Genomic DNA, 17,660 nt, shown 5'->3' with positions numbered 1-17,660 from the left:
AATCCAGAAGCTATGTGAAGAAATTGTTTCAAGGATAAGAGTGATCAACCTCTCCCCAGTGGCTGAGAAGTTGGGTGAGGTGAGGATAGGAATTGCCTACTGGATTTAGCAATGAGGCAGTCACTAGGGACTCTGAGAAGACCTGTTTCTTCTGGAGTGGTGGGCGAGAATGGCTGCTCAGAGAGGATTCAAGACAATGGAAGGGGAGGAATTGAAGATAGCAAGTGTGGAAAAACCTTTTGAAGAATCCAGTGGCGAACTGAAACAGAGGGAGATATGGAATCTATGAAATGTTTGATTTTTTACCAAGCAGATATTAGAGCATGCTTGTAAGCACTCAGAAACAATTCCAATAGAAAGGGAAATTTTCCTGATGCAAGAGAGAGGTGACAGTTGCTGAATCAATGTCCTGGAGTCAGAGGGGATGGGACGGGTACACAGGTGGAGAGGTTAATCTTGGCTAAGAGCACTGAGAGTTTATCCTAAGTGCCAGGAGGACAGAAGAGTACATGCAGACAGATGCAGGTGGGTTAGTAGATAGAGACGTAGGGATGGAGTGTGTGCTACTTTCTCTTCTGGTTGCCTCTATTTTACCAATGAAAGATGCATGGCGGTTATCTGTGAGTAATAAGCAGGAGGTTTGATGGAGGAGGAGAAGGTATGAAATAGTCCTTTAGAAGAGTGGGAGGGTGGACAGGAAGTGTAGTAGCTTTGCTGAGGAATGTTCGTTGATTATACAGTAGTTGATGTTTTAAACATGTAATAAATAATGTAAATGGGAGAATGAGGTGTTCTAAGAAATCTAGTATTCAGGTCAATAGAATTATATCACCTAGGGCTGAAACAATAAAATCCTAAAAGTGAAACAGCACTGGATATAATTTAATCTTGGATGATTTGAGGAGCACTTTGGTCCTTCTTTATGGTTGAGTCATTTCTCTGAATATTAGTTAGTAATGCCCTATAGCTGTATAGCCAATAACAGGAAGTTCTGAACTGATGATAACAGGCTGGGTAGACCAGATTTTAACTGTAAAACATGCAAATGTGAATCGATGTTTATAATATTAATAAAAATATATATTTTCCTTGCTTGGTAGGCCTTTGTGTCAAAATTCATTCCATATTTGATATGTTAGGGTGCATTGTTGAGTAGAAGCGAATAACCAGAGGAAGGTGAAGTCAACTGAGCTTTAACAAACTGAGAAGTTAATAGGGAGGGAGCTCGTATCAGAGAAAAGGTTACATGTCCCTTGAGCGTGTCGGGGAGGGGGCTGGGCAGAAGTGGATAGACAGCCAACAGATGGAGTGGGCAGGAAGTGGCTGAGATCTAATCTGTGCTTGACAAACTCTCTAGTCTCACTTTCCCTCTTCTGCTGCTCCTTGTCTGCTATTTTGAAACCCCCGGAAGGTCAGGGAAGATGCAGACAGAGTGCCTTGACCCAGAGAACCAGGTAGTTGAAACCTCAGCTTTGGTGAATTTTGCTTTTTATTTCCTTCAGACATACTGCTGAAAGTTCTGCCACCAATGAGGGGTAAATAGTAGCCTAGGGTCTTGAAAGAGCAGTTTTAGAACCCTAGGACAGTCTTTACTCTTCCACTATGCCTGAAGGTTAGGGAAATTATCTTTGTAATTTGAGGCCAATACCCATCTCTTGAGCCTCATAAGAAACACTGAAAAAAGTTAATAGATTTGGCTAGCACTTGGGTCAGTTTTTTCAAATGTATCAAATGGCTATCTGGGAGTCATAAAACAGGTGGTTCTGAAATTGTACTGGGTTGGTGGATACAGATTGGCAGCCATCCTTTAAGGGCAAAACTATGTTAAAAGCCGAGCCAGGGCAAATGAACAAGTGATTTACAATAGTGTGCTATGTTATGAAAGGTAGCTCCTGAAAACAGATCAACAGGATTGATGGTGATGCTCCAATGTGTTTCTTTGTAAAACTTTGATACTAAAAATACCAGTCTATGAATTTAAGACTCACCCTTCTTCTCCTCCTTCCTTCCTTCCTTCCTCCCTCCCTTCCTTCCTTCGTTTCTTCCTTCTTCCCTTCCTTCCCTCCCTCCTTCCTTCTTATAGTTATTTTGGTGGGGGTGTGGATGTATTTAGTTTGGGTCTTTGAGTTAGCATATTTATTAAATAACAAGAAATCTGTTTTGAGTTAGTGTAAAAGTAAATAACAATGGATTCCCTTTGAAATTACTGTAACATGGTCAATTTTTAAAAATTAATTAATTAATTAATTTTTGGCTGCGTTGGGTCTTCATTGCTTCATGCTGGCTTTCCCTAGCTGCGGTGAGTGGGGGCTACTGTTCATGGGGTGGCTTCTCTTGTTGCAGAGCACGGGCTCTAGGCACTCAGGCTTCAGTAGTTGTGGCATGTGGGCTCAGTAGTTGTGGCTCGCGGGCTCTAGAGCACAGGCTAGTAGTTGTGGCTCACAGGCTTAGCTGCTCCGCGGCATGTGGGATCTTCCCAGACCAGGGATCGAACCCGTGTCACCTGCATTGGCAGGTGGATTCCTAACCACTGCGCCACCAGGGAAGTCCCTGTTGTTTTTACAGTTGAGACAAGAGAACTTGAAAAGCAACTTGTCAACATGTAGCTGAACTTTGTGAAACTGACCTACTGTAAAATGAAACATTTAAAAAATTCTGTTTGATGTAAAAGGAAAATATCTGTTATTTACTGGAAATTTGTATAGGTCTAAGAGCCACAGAATTTTAAAGCTATAATGACCTAACATGTGGGCTACCCCTCATTTTAGAGATGAAGAATCAGAAAGATTAAATAACTTCTCAAGGAGACTCAATTATTAGCAACACAGAAAAACTCAAGCCGTAGTTTCCTGACTTTGTCTAGTGTTTTTTATCACTGTATCACTATATCACTAGGTTTCTAACATAAAAACTTTCACCGACATGACATTTAAGCTTGCATGTAACCTAAAAGAATCTTTATGTACTTTTTGGGTTTCTAGTTCCAAGGGATTGATTTAAAAAATGGTTTCCCCGTATTTATGTAAATAGAGATGGAATTTAAAAATAATTGAGATATAATTCACTTATCATGGAATCTATTATTATTATTATTTTTTTCGGTACGCGGGCCTCTCACTGTTGTGGCCTCTCCCATTGCGGAGCACAGGCTCCGGACGCGCAGGCTCCGCGGCATGTGGGATCTTCCCGGACCGGGGCACGAACCCGTGTCCCCTGCATCGGCAGGCGGACTCTCAACCACTGCGCCACCAGGGAAGCCCCACGGAATCTATTTTTACTCATTCATTTTGACATCGAAAGTTTAAGCTTAACTTCTATTAACAGTATCCATTTTATTTAGGCAGTGAGTATATAAAACCCCCAAAGAAAAGTTTCTACAATCAAAAGAAGAAACAGGGGATGAGAAAATGTCATCTTCATTCTCAACAGCATTTTGGAGTAGGTAGGATGGTATCTGAAGAAGCTTAATGATTACCTGGTCCCCCATGGTGAATAGGGTTTTTATGACACAAAGATGGAGAAAGAGAAAGGAGGGATTGTAACTCTTGAAAAATAGGTAATTCTGTGTGAACAGAAATGGAAGGATAGTTTAGCAAAGTCAAAAGCCAAACTGTGGAGCAGAAATTCATAGTCTAAGCATAAGTACTTTCCAGGGTAGGGTGAAAGTACTGAGGACACGTACAGCTTGTGGCGTTCATTTCCCACCATAGACATTAAGTAAATACCTACTATGTACCAAGCCTGTGGAAGCGCTGAGAATACACAGATGGATAAGGCAGGTCCTCAAGGAGCTCAGTCTGGTGGTGGCGGTGGTGATGGGGGGGGGGCGGGGAGGAGAGAGGGAGCGTACGGAGTGGGTGAGGGGTGGGGGATGAAATTAGACAGGAAGGTCGAAAAACTGAATATATGGTAGGAAATTGGGGGTTCAGATATGTGCTGACTTCTATGGCAGAAATCTGTCCCAGAATCTCTTAAATAATTAGCCTCATTTGCCAGATTTAGCCAGATATCATGACGCTGGTCTTCTCCAGATGCCCTCTCAAATAGGTTCTAGCTTCTAGCCCTTGCTTTCCCCACCATTAGGGCGTCGGGCAAGGGAGGGGGCAGGTTGCAAACGACACCCACGTTTGCTGCTTGGGCTCTCTGCAGAAGACAGGAATCCAGGGCTTTGCCGTCGTCATAGCAACTAGGAGTTCCGCGGTCCCCCACCTTCCTCTAATTCCTTCCACTTCCCCCGCCGTCTGGGCTGAGCTGCCTCTTCTCTCGCGAGATTTGAGCGCAGAGCTGAGCTGCACAGCGGTGATCTCACCCGAGAGTTGGGGAGGGAGTGAAGAAGGGGAAGGAATGGGGCGGGGAGGGGAAGGGCGAGGGAGGCGCCGCCACCGCCGGCAACTTTGTGAGCGAGTTCACTGTGTGCGTGAGCGAGTGAGCAAAAAGTCAGAGCGGCGCTGAGTCTCCGGGAGGAGGGTCCCCGGGGAGGGCCAGGTCTGGGCTTCAGAGGCCGGCCCCCGCCAGCCACTCCACCCTCTCCTGCTTCCGTGGCTCCCTCCCCATTTCCTCCCCCCACCAATCCTCCCGGGCCTTCCCGCCCCCTCTGCAGTTACCTGTCCCCTCCCCCACTCGGCACGCACCTCCCCTTTCCCCTGCGTCTACTTCGGACTTTGGCCGCGGCCGCTCAGTCACTCCGCGTTCGCTTCCCGCGCCGGCCGCCCCCTCAGCTTTTTCTCTTGGAGGCAGGCGGGTGGGATGGGGAGCGCTGAGCCTCGGAGGCGGCGCGAGTGGGGACCCGAGCGCCCAGACAATAGTTGATGCCCGGGGACTGGGGCACCTCCGCCCCCACTCCACCGGGAGCGCGGCCCCAGCCGGCTGCTCTCCAGCCTGCATTCCGCGTCCCCTTCGGAGCCAGGCTCGGGAGTTGGGCTGCTTCCGCCCCCGCCTCCCCCGGGTCCCCCTCCGCTCGGCGCCCGCCCCTGCCTCGCCGCCTGCCGTTCTCCGCAGAGCAGGCGGCGAGTGAGCGCGCGCCGACCGTCTGTAAGGTTTCTTTTTTACCCCAGGGAGAGCGCGCGGCGGACGCGCCCCGGACGTGCGGCGGCACCGGGAGGCCGGGCCGAGCGGTAAGTGGCTCCCGCGCCCCGGGTCCGGGCAGGGGAGCGGGGGTGCAAGACTGTTGACAGCCCGCACCCCATTTCTGGCCGGGGCTCGGGTCCAGGGCACGGAGCAGGACGCCGAGAGGCCGGTCAAAGTTTTATTTCCGATTTGGTGGCGTGCTGATAGCGCAGCCCGGCGGGGGGCGAGTCCGAGCTGCACTGCGCCCGGCGCGCGCGGGCGCGCGCACCTCGGAATCCGAATCTGCACAACTCTCCGCCAGGCGTCTGTGAGAGAGGCCAGGAGACCCGCGACCCCTTGGGGTGGCTGCGCCCACCAGGCTGCTCTCGTCTCCACCGGGAGACTCTTCCAGTTCAGTCACCTGGGTGAGCGCTTTGCAGGCTATGCCGGAGGGACAGGCCGAGAGGTTTGATCGTGAGAAAGGGGGAAGAGCAGCTCGTTGCCCGCGGGTGGTTCGTTTCTCTCCCGGGGTCTGGGGGAAGTGAAAGCCGGAGCTGCTCAAACCTGCTTTTCTTGGAGTAAGTAAACCACAAGAGGGGTGGGAAGGCGAGAAGGTACTGCAAAAAAGAAGTTTTTCTCCTTCGCCCCATCTGTTTCCAACTCTATCCTGACCTTAAAGGGTATTTGCCAAGCTCCCTATCGCTCCACGGCATTTCTAGGTGGACAAGTAATCTTGTTGGACAGGTTGAAATTTCATTGGGTTCACCGTTTGGAAAACATAGGCAAGGGAAATGGCTCACTTTCAAGGAAGATGTTTGAGTTGTTGAAGCTTGTTTTGAAGAGAAGCTTTGGGGACTGATGGATCCTAGACTGCATTTACCTTACAGATCTTATTTATTATGACGGGTATTTTAGAGGCAGCACTTACTGAAATTCTTACTACCTGCTAAACGATTACATTTCTAAACTGGGAGCCAGTGACGCGATGCAAATTTTAGAGTAAAGGTGTTGACTTTAATCAGGTTCCAGGTCTATCTGGATGGACTGGGGTTGGCGTTTCCTCTGTAAAGCAAACCTTTCATGTTGAAACTCTGACTCAGACTCTTAAAGACATTGTTTTTATACTGGTACTCTGTGGGAGTTAAGTGTCAACTTTCTCTCGTTTTCTCATATGGAATATTCATCCAAGGCAAAGATTCTCTGACTTAATCTTTTGGAAAAGTACAAGATGAAGTCCTATACAATCATTCTCTGCACCCAGTTTAGTAACAGTATTTTCTCTAAAATCCTGATTTAATGACCTTCACCTTCCCCCTTCATTTTTTGAAAGCTGCAATTAAGCCACCTTTACCAGGATGAAAAAAAAAAAAAGCCGATGGAAATAATATAGAACAGTAGAAACAGCAGTAGTCTCAGATAAAAGGTTTTCATAAAGAAGTTTATGGTCACTGAAGTGTCTGACTACTAGATGACATACCAGTTATTAACGAGAATATTAAAACTTTTTTCCTATGGAATAAATTATACTCAGGCATTAGCAATTAACAGGGCATTCAAAATGATTTGGGTGATGATTTGCACGTAAATGGCTAGGGGCAAAATAAGAGATTTTGCCAGATGAATGGTATTATGTGGCTGACAACTTATTTTCTTATCTCTTTATGCTTAAGTAAAGGAGTCCTGAAGTTGACTGTATCATTAGATTTCTCTAGTTGACTGAGAGAACAAGTTTGGCAAGTGGCTCAAGACAGTCAGTAGGTGTTGCTGTTAGCTTCTCTGCGGTTCCTGGTACTGCTCCTTGAGTTTGAAATTGCAGTTCTGGTGCAGTGAACTTTTTAGAGCTGAAGTGTCAGTATTAGTTGTGAGTTCATCGTAGGATTCTGTGACAAGGTTGACTTGAACTCCTGGTAATAATTGCAGTAATAATTGCAAAGCAGCTCACTGAAATTTTATATGACTTTCTTACTTACATACTTTTCCTGACTTTCTTAACTTTGCTTTTGCATTGAATTAGGTGTGTAATTTTGGTGTAGGTCTCCCCACCCCCACCCGCCAGCCCATCTTGATTTTTTTAACAACTTTTAAAGTACACCTTCTAGTAATTTTATTTTTAAAATTTTTTTATTTTTTAAAATTTATTTATTTATTTATTGGCTGCATTGGGTCTCCGTTGCTGTGCGCGGGCTTTCTCTAGTTGCAGTGAGCGGGGGCTACTCTTTGTTGCGGTGCGCGGGCTTCTCATTGCAGTGGCTTCTCTTGTTGTGGAGCACGGGCTCTAGGCGCGCGGGCTTCAGTAGTTGTGGCTTGCGGGCTCTAGAGCGCAGGCTCAGTAGTTGTGGCACATGGGCTTAGTTGCTCCGCGGCATGTGGGATCTTCCCGGACCAGGGCTCAGAACCCGTGTCCCCAGCATTGGCAGGCGGATTCTTAATCACTGTGCCACCAGGGAAGTCCTTCTAGTAACTTTATTGAAGTCACGATTTTGCTTGAGATGAGCGATTCTGTAAACTTTGGAGAATCTTGGTTGACTATGAGTTGGGACGTGTGTCCGTTCTATCTTACTTTTGCAGTTTGAGTTTTTCAATACATGGCTGTTTTCTATCTCTTTGAGCTGTGAAACAGGAGCATGAGAAGAGGCAGAACAGTGTAAGAGTATGGATTCTTTGACTCTTTCCAGTTTAGGGGAAAGTATGTAGTGATTGATAACATGGTTATGTGCTTCTACTGGTCTTCACTGTCCTGCTGTCATTTCTGTTGGTCCACTTCAATGTGCATATGAAGTGTGCCTAGCCTGAAGATTTTCAGGTGACGTGGCAGATTTGAGCCTTTTGATTCACTGACCGAACTGGACTTTCTCTAAGGAAGACAAATAGACTCATCCCCCACATATAGAGCTAGTGCTCTGTTATAGAATGCTTCTTTCTTCCTTTGGACTGAGATTGCAGAAGTTCATATCTCAAATTCAGAAAAAAAATTTTCCTTCATAATGTCACCATATTCCTAATCTTTTGAGATTTGTATTAAGTCAAAAGGTAGTTATTGAGTGCCTCTGTCTGGCAGGCATGCTGTTGAGTTCTGTGGTTCTAGTGGTGGGTAAAAGTGTGTTGCTTGCCTCAAGGAACATACAGTGCAATGGGGCCATTTGCAGTGACCTTCCCTGGTTTGGTGTTCTGATACGCTGAAGCCCCCATAAAAGTTTTGCAGAGCAGGCAATTATTTGAGTTGTAACTTATTTAAATTAATTTTTTTATTTATAATAAATTTAAATAAATTTATTTTAGGCTGCATTGGGTCTTTGCTGCGTGCGGGCGTTCTCTAGTTGCGGCAAGCGGGCCACTCTTCATTGTGGTGCACGGGCTTCTCATTGGGGTGGCTCCTCTTGTTGAGGAGCACGGGTTCTAGGCATGCGAGCTTCAGTAGTTGTGGCATGTGGGCTAAGTAGTTGTGGCTCGTGGACTCTAGAGCGCAGGCTCAGTAGTTATGGCGCACGGGCTTAGTTGCTCCACGGCACGTGGGGTCTTCGTGGACTAGGACTCAAACCCGTGTCCCTTCATTGGCAGGCGGATTCTGAACCACTGCACCGCCAGGGAAGTCCTAAATTAATTTTTTAAATAATGGGGCCCAGTATTTGTCCTCAGAAGGCCTGGGTTTCAAATTTTCCAGCTATGGGATCTTAAAAAGTAATCGAACCTCTTCCTGAACTTTCTGAAACAGCGTCTTTTTTTGCAGCAGTGGGCACAATGCTTGCTTCACTGCTTTGCTGCAAAAATTATTGAGAATATATGTACGAAAGTAATTTGTAAACCATAGTCTTACTTGCAATTGCATTTTCTTGCTTCCTGATGAACAGATTCATAGATTGTTGGGTTTAGGAGGGATTTTGAGTATAAATCATTTCACCCTTCTTCCCCATTTTACAGATGAGGAAACTGAAGCCCAGAAAGTTGAAGTGATTTTTTTAAAGGGTGTAGAAGAACTAGTCAGTGATCATGCAGTGATTGGAAGGCATGTTTTCAGATTTAACTGTACTCTTTTGCTTCCTGGTTTTTTTTTCCCCCCCTACCTTAGAGTCTTAGGTTAAAATTTATTTACTGCTCTTTCCCCCCACTCAAGTGTTCAGTATTTATTACATGTCTAAAATGAGAAGAAGAAAAACTTAATGAAACAAAATGTACGTGAAGGTTGAAAAGCCATGAAAACCACACGGATGTAGTGTTTGGTAACTCAGGTTTAGAGTTACTCAAATTACAAAGTTATAGCAAAAGAAATTGAGTTAGTTAAAGTATTTACGTGGTAGAGCCTGTAGGTTGTTTTTTTTTTTAAAGGAATCTTGGTTAACTCAGAGCGTAATATACTTAGATGTTCTTTAGAGAAGCCAGACTTAATTTGTTGTAGTTGACCACCTTTTTTTTCTCTTCTTAAACTCATTTTTCATTTGTAAAAGAAAATGGTATGCCTCCCTTATTTTTGGAACAGTGGCTTCATGTATGGGTTACTGGGGGCAGGGGTAGGAGCTAGGGAGGATCTGTTAGGTGGAGGTATAATTGCACATAAAACAGGACAGTGTTGTAGGAGCTTCCTGTTGAAAACGTGAGTGATTTCTATAGCACCACCCAACTTCCGCTGGGGTAATCTGAGCCAGGAGAGAAGAAACATCCCTGCCCCTTGGGTGACTGCCCTTTAGATGAGGGACTCTCCCTTTCCCGAGGAGGGTAAAGCATTATGTTATTCCTTCAGCACTCACACAAAAAAATCTGTGTCTGTTCCACATACAGTGCTATTTAAAATAGGGGTTTTCTACTATCCCTTTAGATCGACAGTCCAACTTTATATCCATTGCGCTTTTACTGGTTTGGTGTGGGAAATAAATTGGCCTCATTGGATTTTTGTTTTTAGTTTTCTGCTGTGCTTAGCTAATAAAGAAGAAAAAAGCCAAACAAAGCCCACACACTTTGATGGCCCTTTGTTTTCCAAAGGTTTAATACAAATTAAGTTACTTATCCTCAGATGAGAGCTCATTTTTTCTTTTGGTGGGTTTCTGATGAGCTGTGGAGCGAGTCATAGAAACGTGGGAAAGAGCCCCTTTTCTTTGGATCTCTTAAAGGCAGGTGATTTGAGTGAGGGTTAGAATAGCACGAGTGTGACTGGGTTTGTGATCAAGTGGGTAAGAAAATCCACTGGGTGTATCTTTTGAGGGTAAGGACTGGTCCACATCCATTTTCTCCTTTTATTCTGGCCTGGGAGGAGTGAGGTAACCCCAGTTGCAAAGGTAACATGAAAACTTTCTTGAAAATCTAGAGAGATGACACCACAGTGACACAGAGGAATGTCAGGGGCTTCTTTCATTGGACGTTAGTCAACGGTAGTGCATTGGAGGTGTGCCACAGAGGCAGGCGAAGCTGTTTCTCTTGGCCTCAGGAGGTCTGGGATGAGAATTTTCAGCCTGTAGATTTCTAATTTGTTACTTGTCATGTTGCACTAAGTTCCCCCTCTAATTAGGATTGTAGTATGCCTAACTTTAAATTGTGGGAAGCGGGCAATTACATAATGTTAGATTTCCCTGTTTTTTCAATTATGGAGAGGCACGAGGAGAATGTATGTGTGCTGGAGAACGTTGGCCTGCAGAGGGAGGGTTACTGATGTGTACACATACAGGGGTCACTCAGAGGCAACTTGAGCCAACTGGCCATCCAACCGTGGCGGCCGCTGGATTCCTTTATTCCTCTCTCCTCCTCCAAAGCAGGTCTTAGGTTAAAAATGAATTTCGCAGACACCAGAGTGAATTTTGGTTATTCCTCTTTTCTCTTTCTGTTTTTTGCAGGAAGCCTTTTACCAAAGCTACAAGTATAGTCATTGGTAGTTTTTTTGTGGCTTAATGTCTTGCTTCCTTTTAGAATGAGTTCCAAACTTCTCGGAATAAAGCTATTTAGAAGTAAAAAGCAAAGGACCATGTGCTGAATGACCACGTTCCTATAATCGAGACTTGACTATGATCAATATCATTTACATTGGCTTTTATATTATGTTTTTCTAATTCATTTTTTTCATATTCTCAATTATTTGCCTAGATAGGGATTCTAGTTTGATATAGTCTAAGCTCCTTGCATTTCCTTTAACATCTTAGTTCTCAGAATTGATTGACTATTTGTTTTTACAAGTTTCTTTTCATTTCTTGATGCTTTCAGCAAAGCAACTGTGATAACTGAACTGTGGTATCTCATGCCTTCAAGAAGAGAGGGTACTTATAAGGAGATACCTATAGGATATATAATTATACATTAATAGAATGTTCTAAAATTTTCACCCAGTTTGACTAACTTTTATTCCTTGCTTCACTTGTACATAGTTAGGGAAAAAAATGGAAAGAAGTATTTTCCCATATTTTTGCAAGAAATATAAGTATGTGACTTTTGGGAACCATATTGCCTTTTCTTTCAAAGACTTAGAAAACAAGTGTTCTTACTCTTGAAATGAGGGTTAGTGTGTAGTTGATTTAACTCCTCCCTTTTCCCTAACCATACTTCTGGCTGCCCCAGCGAAGACCTCAGAAGCTTCTGCCAATATATTTTGTCAGAGTCTAACTTCTGAGTAGCTGGAATTTCATGTGTAAAGAGAGGGTGCTCTGTGTGTATATATGTTTGGGGTGGGGTTTGACTCCTGGCTCAGAATGTGCCCTTGGGAAACCTGTTAGGAGGCTTGAGACTGAATGTGGTTCCTGACCCTCATCTCTTTTCCAGTTTGAGAAATGCCTGTGATTCTTCCAAGAGTCTCAGTGTTACTTTTTTTTTTTTTTTAAATTGGCATCTTAGTACTGATCGTTTGTAATAGGAAATGAGGTGTAATAATTGCATGACAATAATGTTTCAGTAGATACATAATAGGTTATGGAGAACTATAGGATTCACAGAAAAGGCCTATTAAAAGTTAGAGCCTCAGCCTAATAATTGCTTTCAGTCGGATTGTTCTGAAGGTCATTTTCAAGGGAGCACTTTAAAATAGTGGTTTTCAGCGGGTTGGGCCAGGTGTGTGTTTGGGGGAGGGTGGAGGACCTCAGTGAACTCTGGGGTATTACTCTGGGTAGATGGGTTGGGTGGTTTGAAGAAACTCAATAGGTGATTCTGTTATGCTTCTCTCCCACCCAGTTGAGAACACAATGGCTTTTATGTCATTTTTGGATTTATGCTTGACAGTAAGGTAAAGGGAGGGCCTTCGATCACGTGTACAGTTCCCTTGATTAAAAAAGACAACTTGGAAGAAATTTGGAAATGACTGCCAGCAGGTAAAAGGGTCAGGCTGCTTCGACTCCGGCAGTGGAGGTAGAACGAGTAAATCCAACTTGGTGTTTGCACTTACTTTTTTTATTGGGATAAAAAACACATAGTGTAAAATTTACCATCTTAACCATTTTAAGTATACAGTTTAGTTGTGTTAAGTATATTCATATTGTTGTGAAACAGAAGTCCGGACTCTTTTCATCTTGCAAATTGGAAACTCTACCCATTAAACAACTTCTCCTTTCCCCTCTCCCCATCCCTGGGACTCACCATTCTACTTTCTGTTTGTATGAATTTGACCTCTTTAGATACAGCATATAAGTGGAATCATGTAGTATTTGTCTTTTTGTGACTGGCTTATTCCGTTTAGCATAGTGTCCTCAAGGTTCATACATGTTGGCATGTGGTAGGATTTTCTTCCCTTTTAAGACTGAATAATATTACATTGTATGTCTGTATCCCATTTTATTTATCCATTCATCCATAGATGGACATTTGGGTTGCTTCTACCTCTTGGCTATTGTGGATAGTGTGGCTATGAACATGGGTTTTCACATAGCTCTTTGAGACCCTGCTGTCAATTCCTTTGGATATATACTCAAAGGTGGGATTTCTGTATCGTATGGTAGCTCTATTTTTACGTTTTTTGAGTAACCTCCATTCTGTTTTTCATAGAGGTTATACCCCACCAGCAGTGTACCAGTGTTATTCCTCATCCTTGCTAACACTTGTTATTTTGTTTCTTTGATAGTGCCATTTAATGGGTGTGAGGTAATATCTCATTGTGGTTCTGATTTTCATTTCTCCGTTGATAAGTTATATTGAGCATCTTTCATATGCTTGTTGGCCGTTTGCATATCATCTTTGGAGAAGTGTCTTTTCAAGTCTGCTCATTTTTTGATCAGGTTATTTGATTTTTTGTTGTTGAGTTGTAGGAGTTCTTTATATATTCTGGATATTAACACCTTATCAGATGCATGATTTGCACATATTTTCTCCCATTTTGTATGTTTTCTTTTTGCTCTTTTGTGTCCTTTGATGCATGAAAGTTTTAAATTTTGATGTAATCCCATTTGTCTATTTTTGCTTTTGTTGCCTGTGCTTTTAGCGTCATATGCAAGAAATCATTGCCAAGTCCAGTGTCATGAAGCTTTCTGTGTTTTCTTCTAGAAGTTTTATAGTTTTAGTTCTTACATTTAGGTCTTTAATCCATTTTGAGCTAATTTTTGTCTGTGGTGGAAGACGAGGATCCAGCTTCATTCTTATGTGTGCGGGTATCCAGTTTTCTCAGCCCCATTCATTGAAGAGACTGTGCTTTCCCCTTTCAGTGGTCTTGGCATCCTTGTTGAAGACCAGCTGGCCATATACATGATGGTTTATTTCTGGGCTTTCTGTTCTAGTCCATTGATCTGTTTGTCTGTCTTTATGCCAGTACCACCTTTAGCTTTTTAGATTACTTTAGCTTTGTAATACATTTTGAAATCAGGAAGTTTGAGTGACACTTATTTTTAACTTATGCTATTGTAGGTGCTGAGAAATAGAGAAGTAATAGATTAACAATTGAGAAAACAATTCAAAGAATTTTTCATTTTTTGGAGGGGACTAGACCCACTTAAAGAATGAAATAAGGTGATTTATTTACTTATGTATTTTAAAAGTTATTTATTTATTTATTTTTGGCTGCGTTGTGTCTTCGTTGCTGTGCGAGGGCTTTCTCTAGTTGCGGCGAGCGGGGGCCACTCTTCATCGCGGTGCATGGGCCTCTCACTGTCGTGGCCTCTGTTGTTGCAGAGCACAAGCTCCGGATGCGCAGGCTCAGTAGTTGTGGCTCACGGGCCTAGTTGCTCTGCAGCATGTGGGATCTTCCCAGACCAGGGCTTGAACCCGTGTCCCCTGCATTAGCAGGCAGATTCTCAGCCACTGCGCCATCAGGGAAACCCCCATAAGGTGATTTAAATGGCAGAATGTATGTGAGGCTGTCAATCGGCAACTAGTATAGTAAGAGCTATAGTCTAGCACTTCATTGGATATTGAATCCAATGGCTTGCAAAAGCTTCAAAAAGGTGATGAGGGCTTCCCTGGTGGCGCAGTGGTTGAGAGTCCGCCTGCCGATGCAGGGGACACGGGTTCGTGCCCCGGTCCGGGAAGATCCCACGTGCCGCGGAGCGGCTGGGCCTGTGAGCCATGGCCGCTGAGCATACGCGTCCGGCGCCTGTGCTCCGCAACGGGAGAGGCTACAGCAGTGAGAGGCCCTTGTACCGCAAAAAAAAAAAAAAAAGGTGATAGGCCTTGAATTGGTCTTGAAGATTGGATGTGTACCTCAATGGGTATAAATACCTCAAACCATCTGTGTCAGTTCTATCACTGCACTGAAAGGGGGTCTTTAATGAAAGCCCCTGATAATAATCTCAAGATTTTAAATGGGGATCAGTTATTATAAGACCCGTCACTATTTTTTTTTCTTGACACTCTATTGTCTTCCCCATTCCAATCCAGTAGTTGCTGATTTGCCATTTCTGCTCATTGAATAGCAGTGGACCACGTACAGAGTTAGAATACTTAGACACAGTATCGTTTTATTTTCTAGGATGTGCAAAGAACACAAAATTCACCGGGCTGGGTTGTATAGGATGAGTTGAAGGATAGAGATTGAACCCAGAACAGCAAACTCAGTGGCTGCTTTAGTAAGTAATTTAGGCTACTTAAGACATACTTTCTCACCTTCTTAATGAAACTATAAGGATATTTTGGTTGGGTGTATTACTTGAGGGTACAATTGGTAGAATTTCTATGGAGGAAAAATGTAGTATGCTTGCATATAGTAGGCCTGTAGTAAAGCGTTGTTTAGTGGTGACCAAATGAATTTAAGTCTACATGGGTGGGTCCATAAGGAGTAATTTACTCATTTATTTCATAAGTATTTATTGACTCTCACTCTATGCCAGGGGCTAGTGGCTGCTTCAAGTGGAAAAGGATGCATGGCTCCTGCCCTCATGTGGCTGCCATTCTTTTAGTGGTTGATGTGGTCCTTCTCAGTGTTCCAGTCCGCACAGCTGGTTGGATTTTTCTTTTTTTTGCCAAAGGCCACCTGTTCTACTTTTGGTGCAAAACAATTGTAGTTGTTTATTATGAAAATAGTTCTACATTAAATATTCTTTGTGTGGAGGAAGAAAGAAACACTAGACAATTCTGCCTTTTGGTTTCCAAGGAGACCTGTCTTGGCTAAATTTACTTTATCAAGTGCTTTTCTAAGTAACAGAACTGAAGGAAACTGGCTTTAATGAATTTTGCTTAAGGTTTTCCTGAGGACCCAGATATGGTTTTCAAATCTTCGTTTCCTCTACTTCCAAGCCCTCTCCAAGAGCATCTAAACACCTAGTTTTGGCCGATCCTGGATTTTTCCATTAATCGTGAGATCTTAAAAGTCATACACCCCTTTCGGATTGTCATTGATTTGTTCATTCATTTAACAGGTCTTCATTGTTCACTTATTATATACCAGGTAACCTTATCATTTGTAATAGGAAGGTTGAGGGTTGAATTCAGTTTCCTTTAAGGCCAACTGTTAAAATTCTGTGAATTTATTATTATGGTTTAGTGAGATTTAGGGCTTTTTTTTGCAGATAGTAGAAGTGTTTTTGAAAGAGCTTAAAAAAAGAGAAATTCAGAGTTTTTGTTTTTAACTCAAACATTTTAGTGGGAAAATTCCTCATTGGTGGATAATTTTAGTATTAATTTCACTCTGATCTGAAAATAATCAACATTTTAACTCAGCTGAAAGTCTTTCCTTGTAATTTTGGCAGGAGACAGTTTTAAAGCTAGCCTTTCTGATGTTACTTGTAGCACGCTAGAAACTTAATTCCTGTTTCAGATGATTGGTGTAGTGCCAGCGTGTAGAGATTTAGAAATGCTTAGCACCTCTTCTCCTAGGTGCTCAGTTCTTGTCTTTTAGAGCCCTTGTCATTTATGTGTGAGGCGGTCTTGAGGTATGGTGACATCATGTCACACGGAAGATCTGCGTACCAGTGCTGTGATAATAAGCTGGCATGCTGCCAAATCCGTAATACTCAGATAACCTAGTGTGAGATTTCATGGCTTTTTTCTTTTTTTAATCTTTATTTATTTATTTGGCTGCGCCGGGTCTTCGTTGTGGCATGGGGGCTCACAGTTGCAGCATGCATGTGGGATCTGGTACCCCGACCAGGGATCAAACCCGGGCCCCTGCATTGGGAGCTTGGAGTCTTAGCCACTGGACCACCAGGGCAGTCCCTTCATGGCTTTATAAAATGATATTTTTATTTTAATTTGTTGTTAGAAATTTGACATAGTATTTATTGATTATGTGTTATAAGGTTCAGTTACGCAGAGTAAAATTTAAGAATTTTCTCTCATGTGGATTGTTGGCTGTTATAAATCTGGTCTCCTGTTACCAAAAGAACATTGGAAGATTTGTGTAGCCCTGGCTCTGTGACTGTGGCCATTTTTCCTTCACTTACTAATCAGCAATATTCAGTAAACACCTTCTAGATGGGTGGCAGATACTGTTCTCATCCTGGATATACAGCAGTGAACAACTCTGAGTGATAAGGGAAGCCACTGGAGGGTTTTGTACAAAGGGTTTTGATCTGACATATTTGAGAATAGAATGAGGGTTTGGTGTGACATATTTTTAAAGGACAGAACTCCATTGTGTGGAGAATAGAACTCCATTGTGGGGGCAGAGGTGGAGGCAGGGAGATATTAAGGGTTCTAGCAATGACCTAGGTGGGATATGATGATAGCAGTGGTGGAGGAGATGAGAAGTGCCTGGATTCTGGACTCATCTCAAGTGAGGCTAACATGACTCACAGAAGGGTGAGTGATACGCAGTGAAAGAAAGAGTAGAGTTAAGGGGAACACCAAGGTGTTTGGCCTGAGCAACTGGAATACTGGTGGTGCCAGGTATTGAAATGGGGAAGGCTGGAGGACCGGGTTTGGGTGGAGAATTGAGCTGATGGGTACATGTTGGGTATGAGGTATCCGTGGGTGAGGTCAGTTGGCAGCTAGGCAGGTCCGCTAATCCTCACGAGCTTCAGTTTTCTCATCTGTGTGAAATGGGGAAAGTGTTTGCGCTTCTCAGAATTCTTGAGATCAAATGAGAGAAAAAAAGTTCCAACTTCTAAAGTAATGTCCCGTTGTGGTGGTATTGTTTCTGGAAAGTAGACTGGTTTCCATCTTACATACTCTGTGGGACTGCTTAACTCATAGGCCAGAATGTATTGTGGAAAGTTGGCATTTTCCCTCCAAAGGCTGGTTTTCTCTCTGGATAGATGGAAAAGCTTTCTCTTTGACGCATTCTGTGA

General features: G+C 43.4%; 1 protein-coding gene across 31 annotated transcripts in view; it reads left to right on the top strand.

Annotated features, from left to right (window-relative positions):
• The window catches only part of SIPA1L1 (signal induced proliferation associated 1 like 1), a 500,369-nt gene that overhangs the window by 117,540 nt on the left and 365,169 nt on the right, over positions 1–17,660 (top strand). For 2 of the 31 annotated variants that reach the window (XM_067731709.1, XM_067731655.1), the window contains exon 1: positions 4,639–5,114. The exons of 23 other annotated variants lie outside the window; for them this stretch is intronic. The gene's annotated coding sequence lies outside the window, so the exon portion shown is untranslated. Of the gene's footprint in view, positions 1–4,406; positions 4,486–4,638; positions 5,115–5,320; positions 5,472–5,517; positions 5,625–17,660 lie in introns of those variants that run through there. 6 more of the 31 variants (XM_067731699.1, XM_067731718.1, XM_067731663.1 and 3 more) reach the window with 5 other exon arrangements.

This window comes from Pseudorca crassidens, chromosome 1 (assembly GCF_039906515.1).
Source record: "Pseudorca crassidens isolate mPseCra1 chromosome 1, mPseCra1.hap1, whole genome shotgun sequence".
Lineage (NCBI taxonomy): Eukaryota > Metazoa > Chordata > Mammalia > Artiodactyla > Delphinidae > Pseudorca > Pseudorca crassidens.
This window is presented reverse-complemented; position numbering and strand designations above follow the sequence as displayed.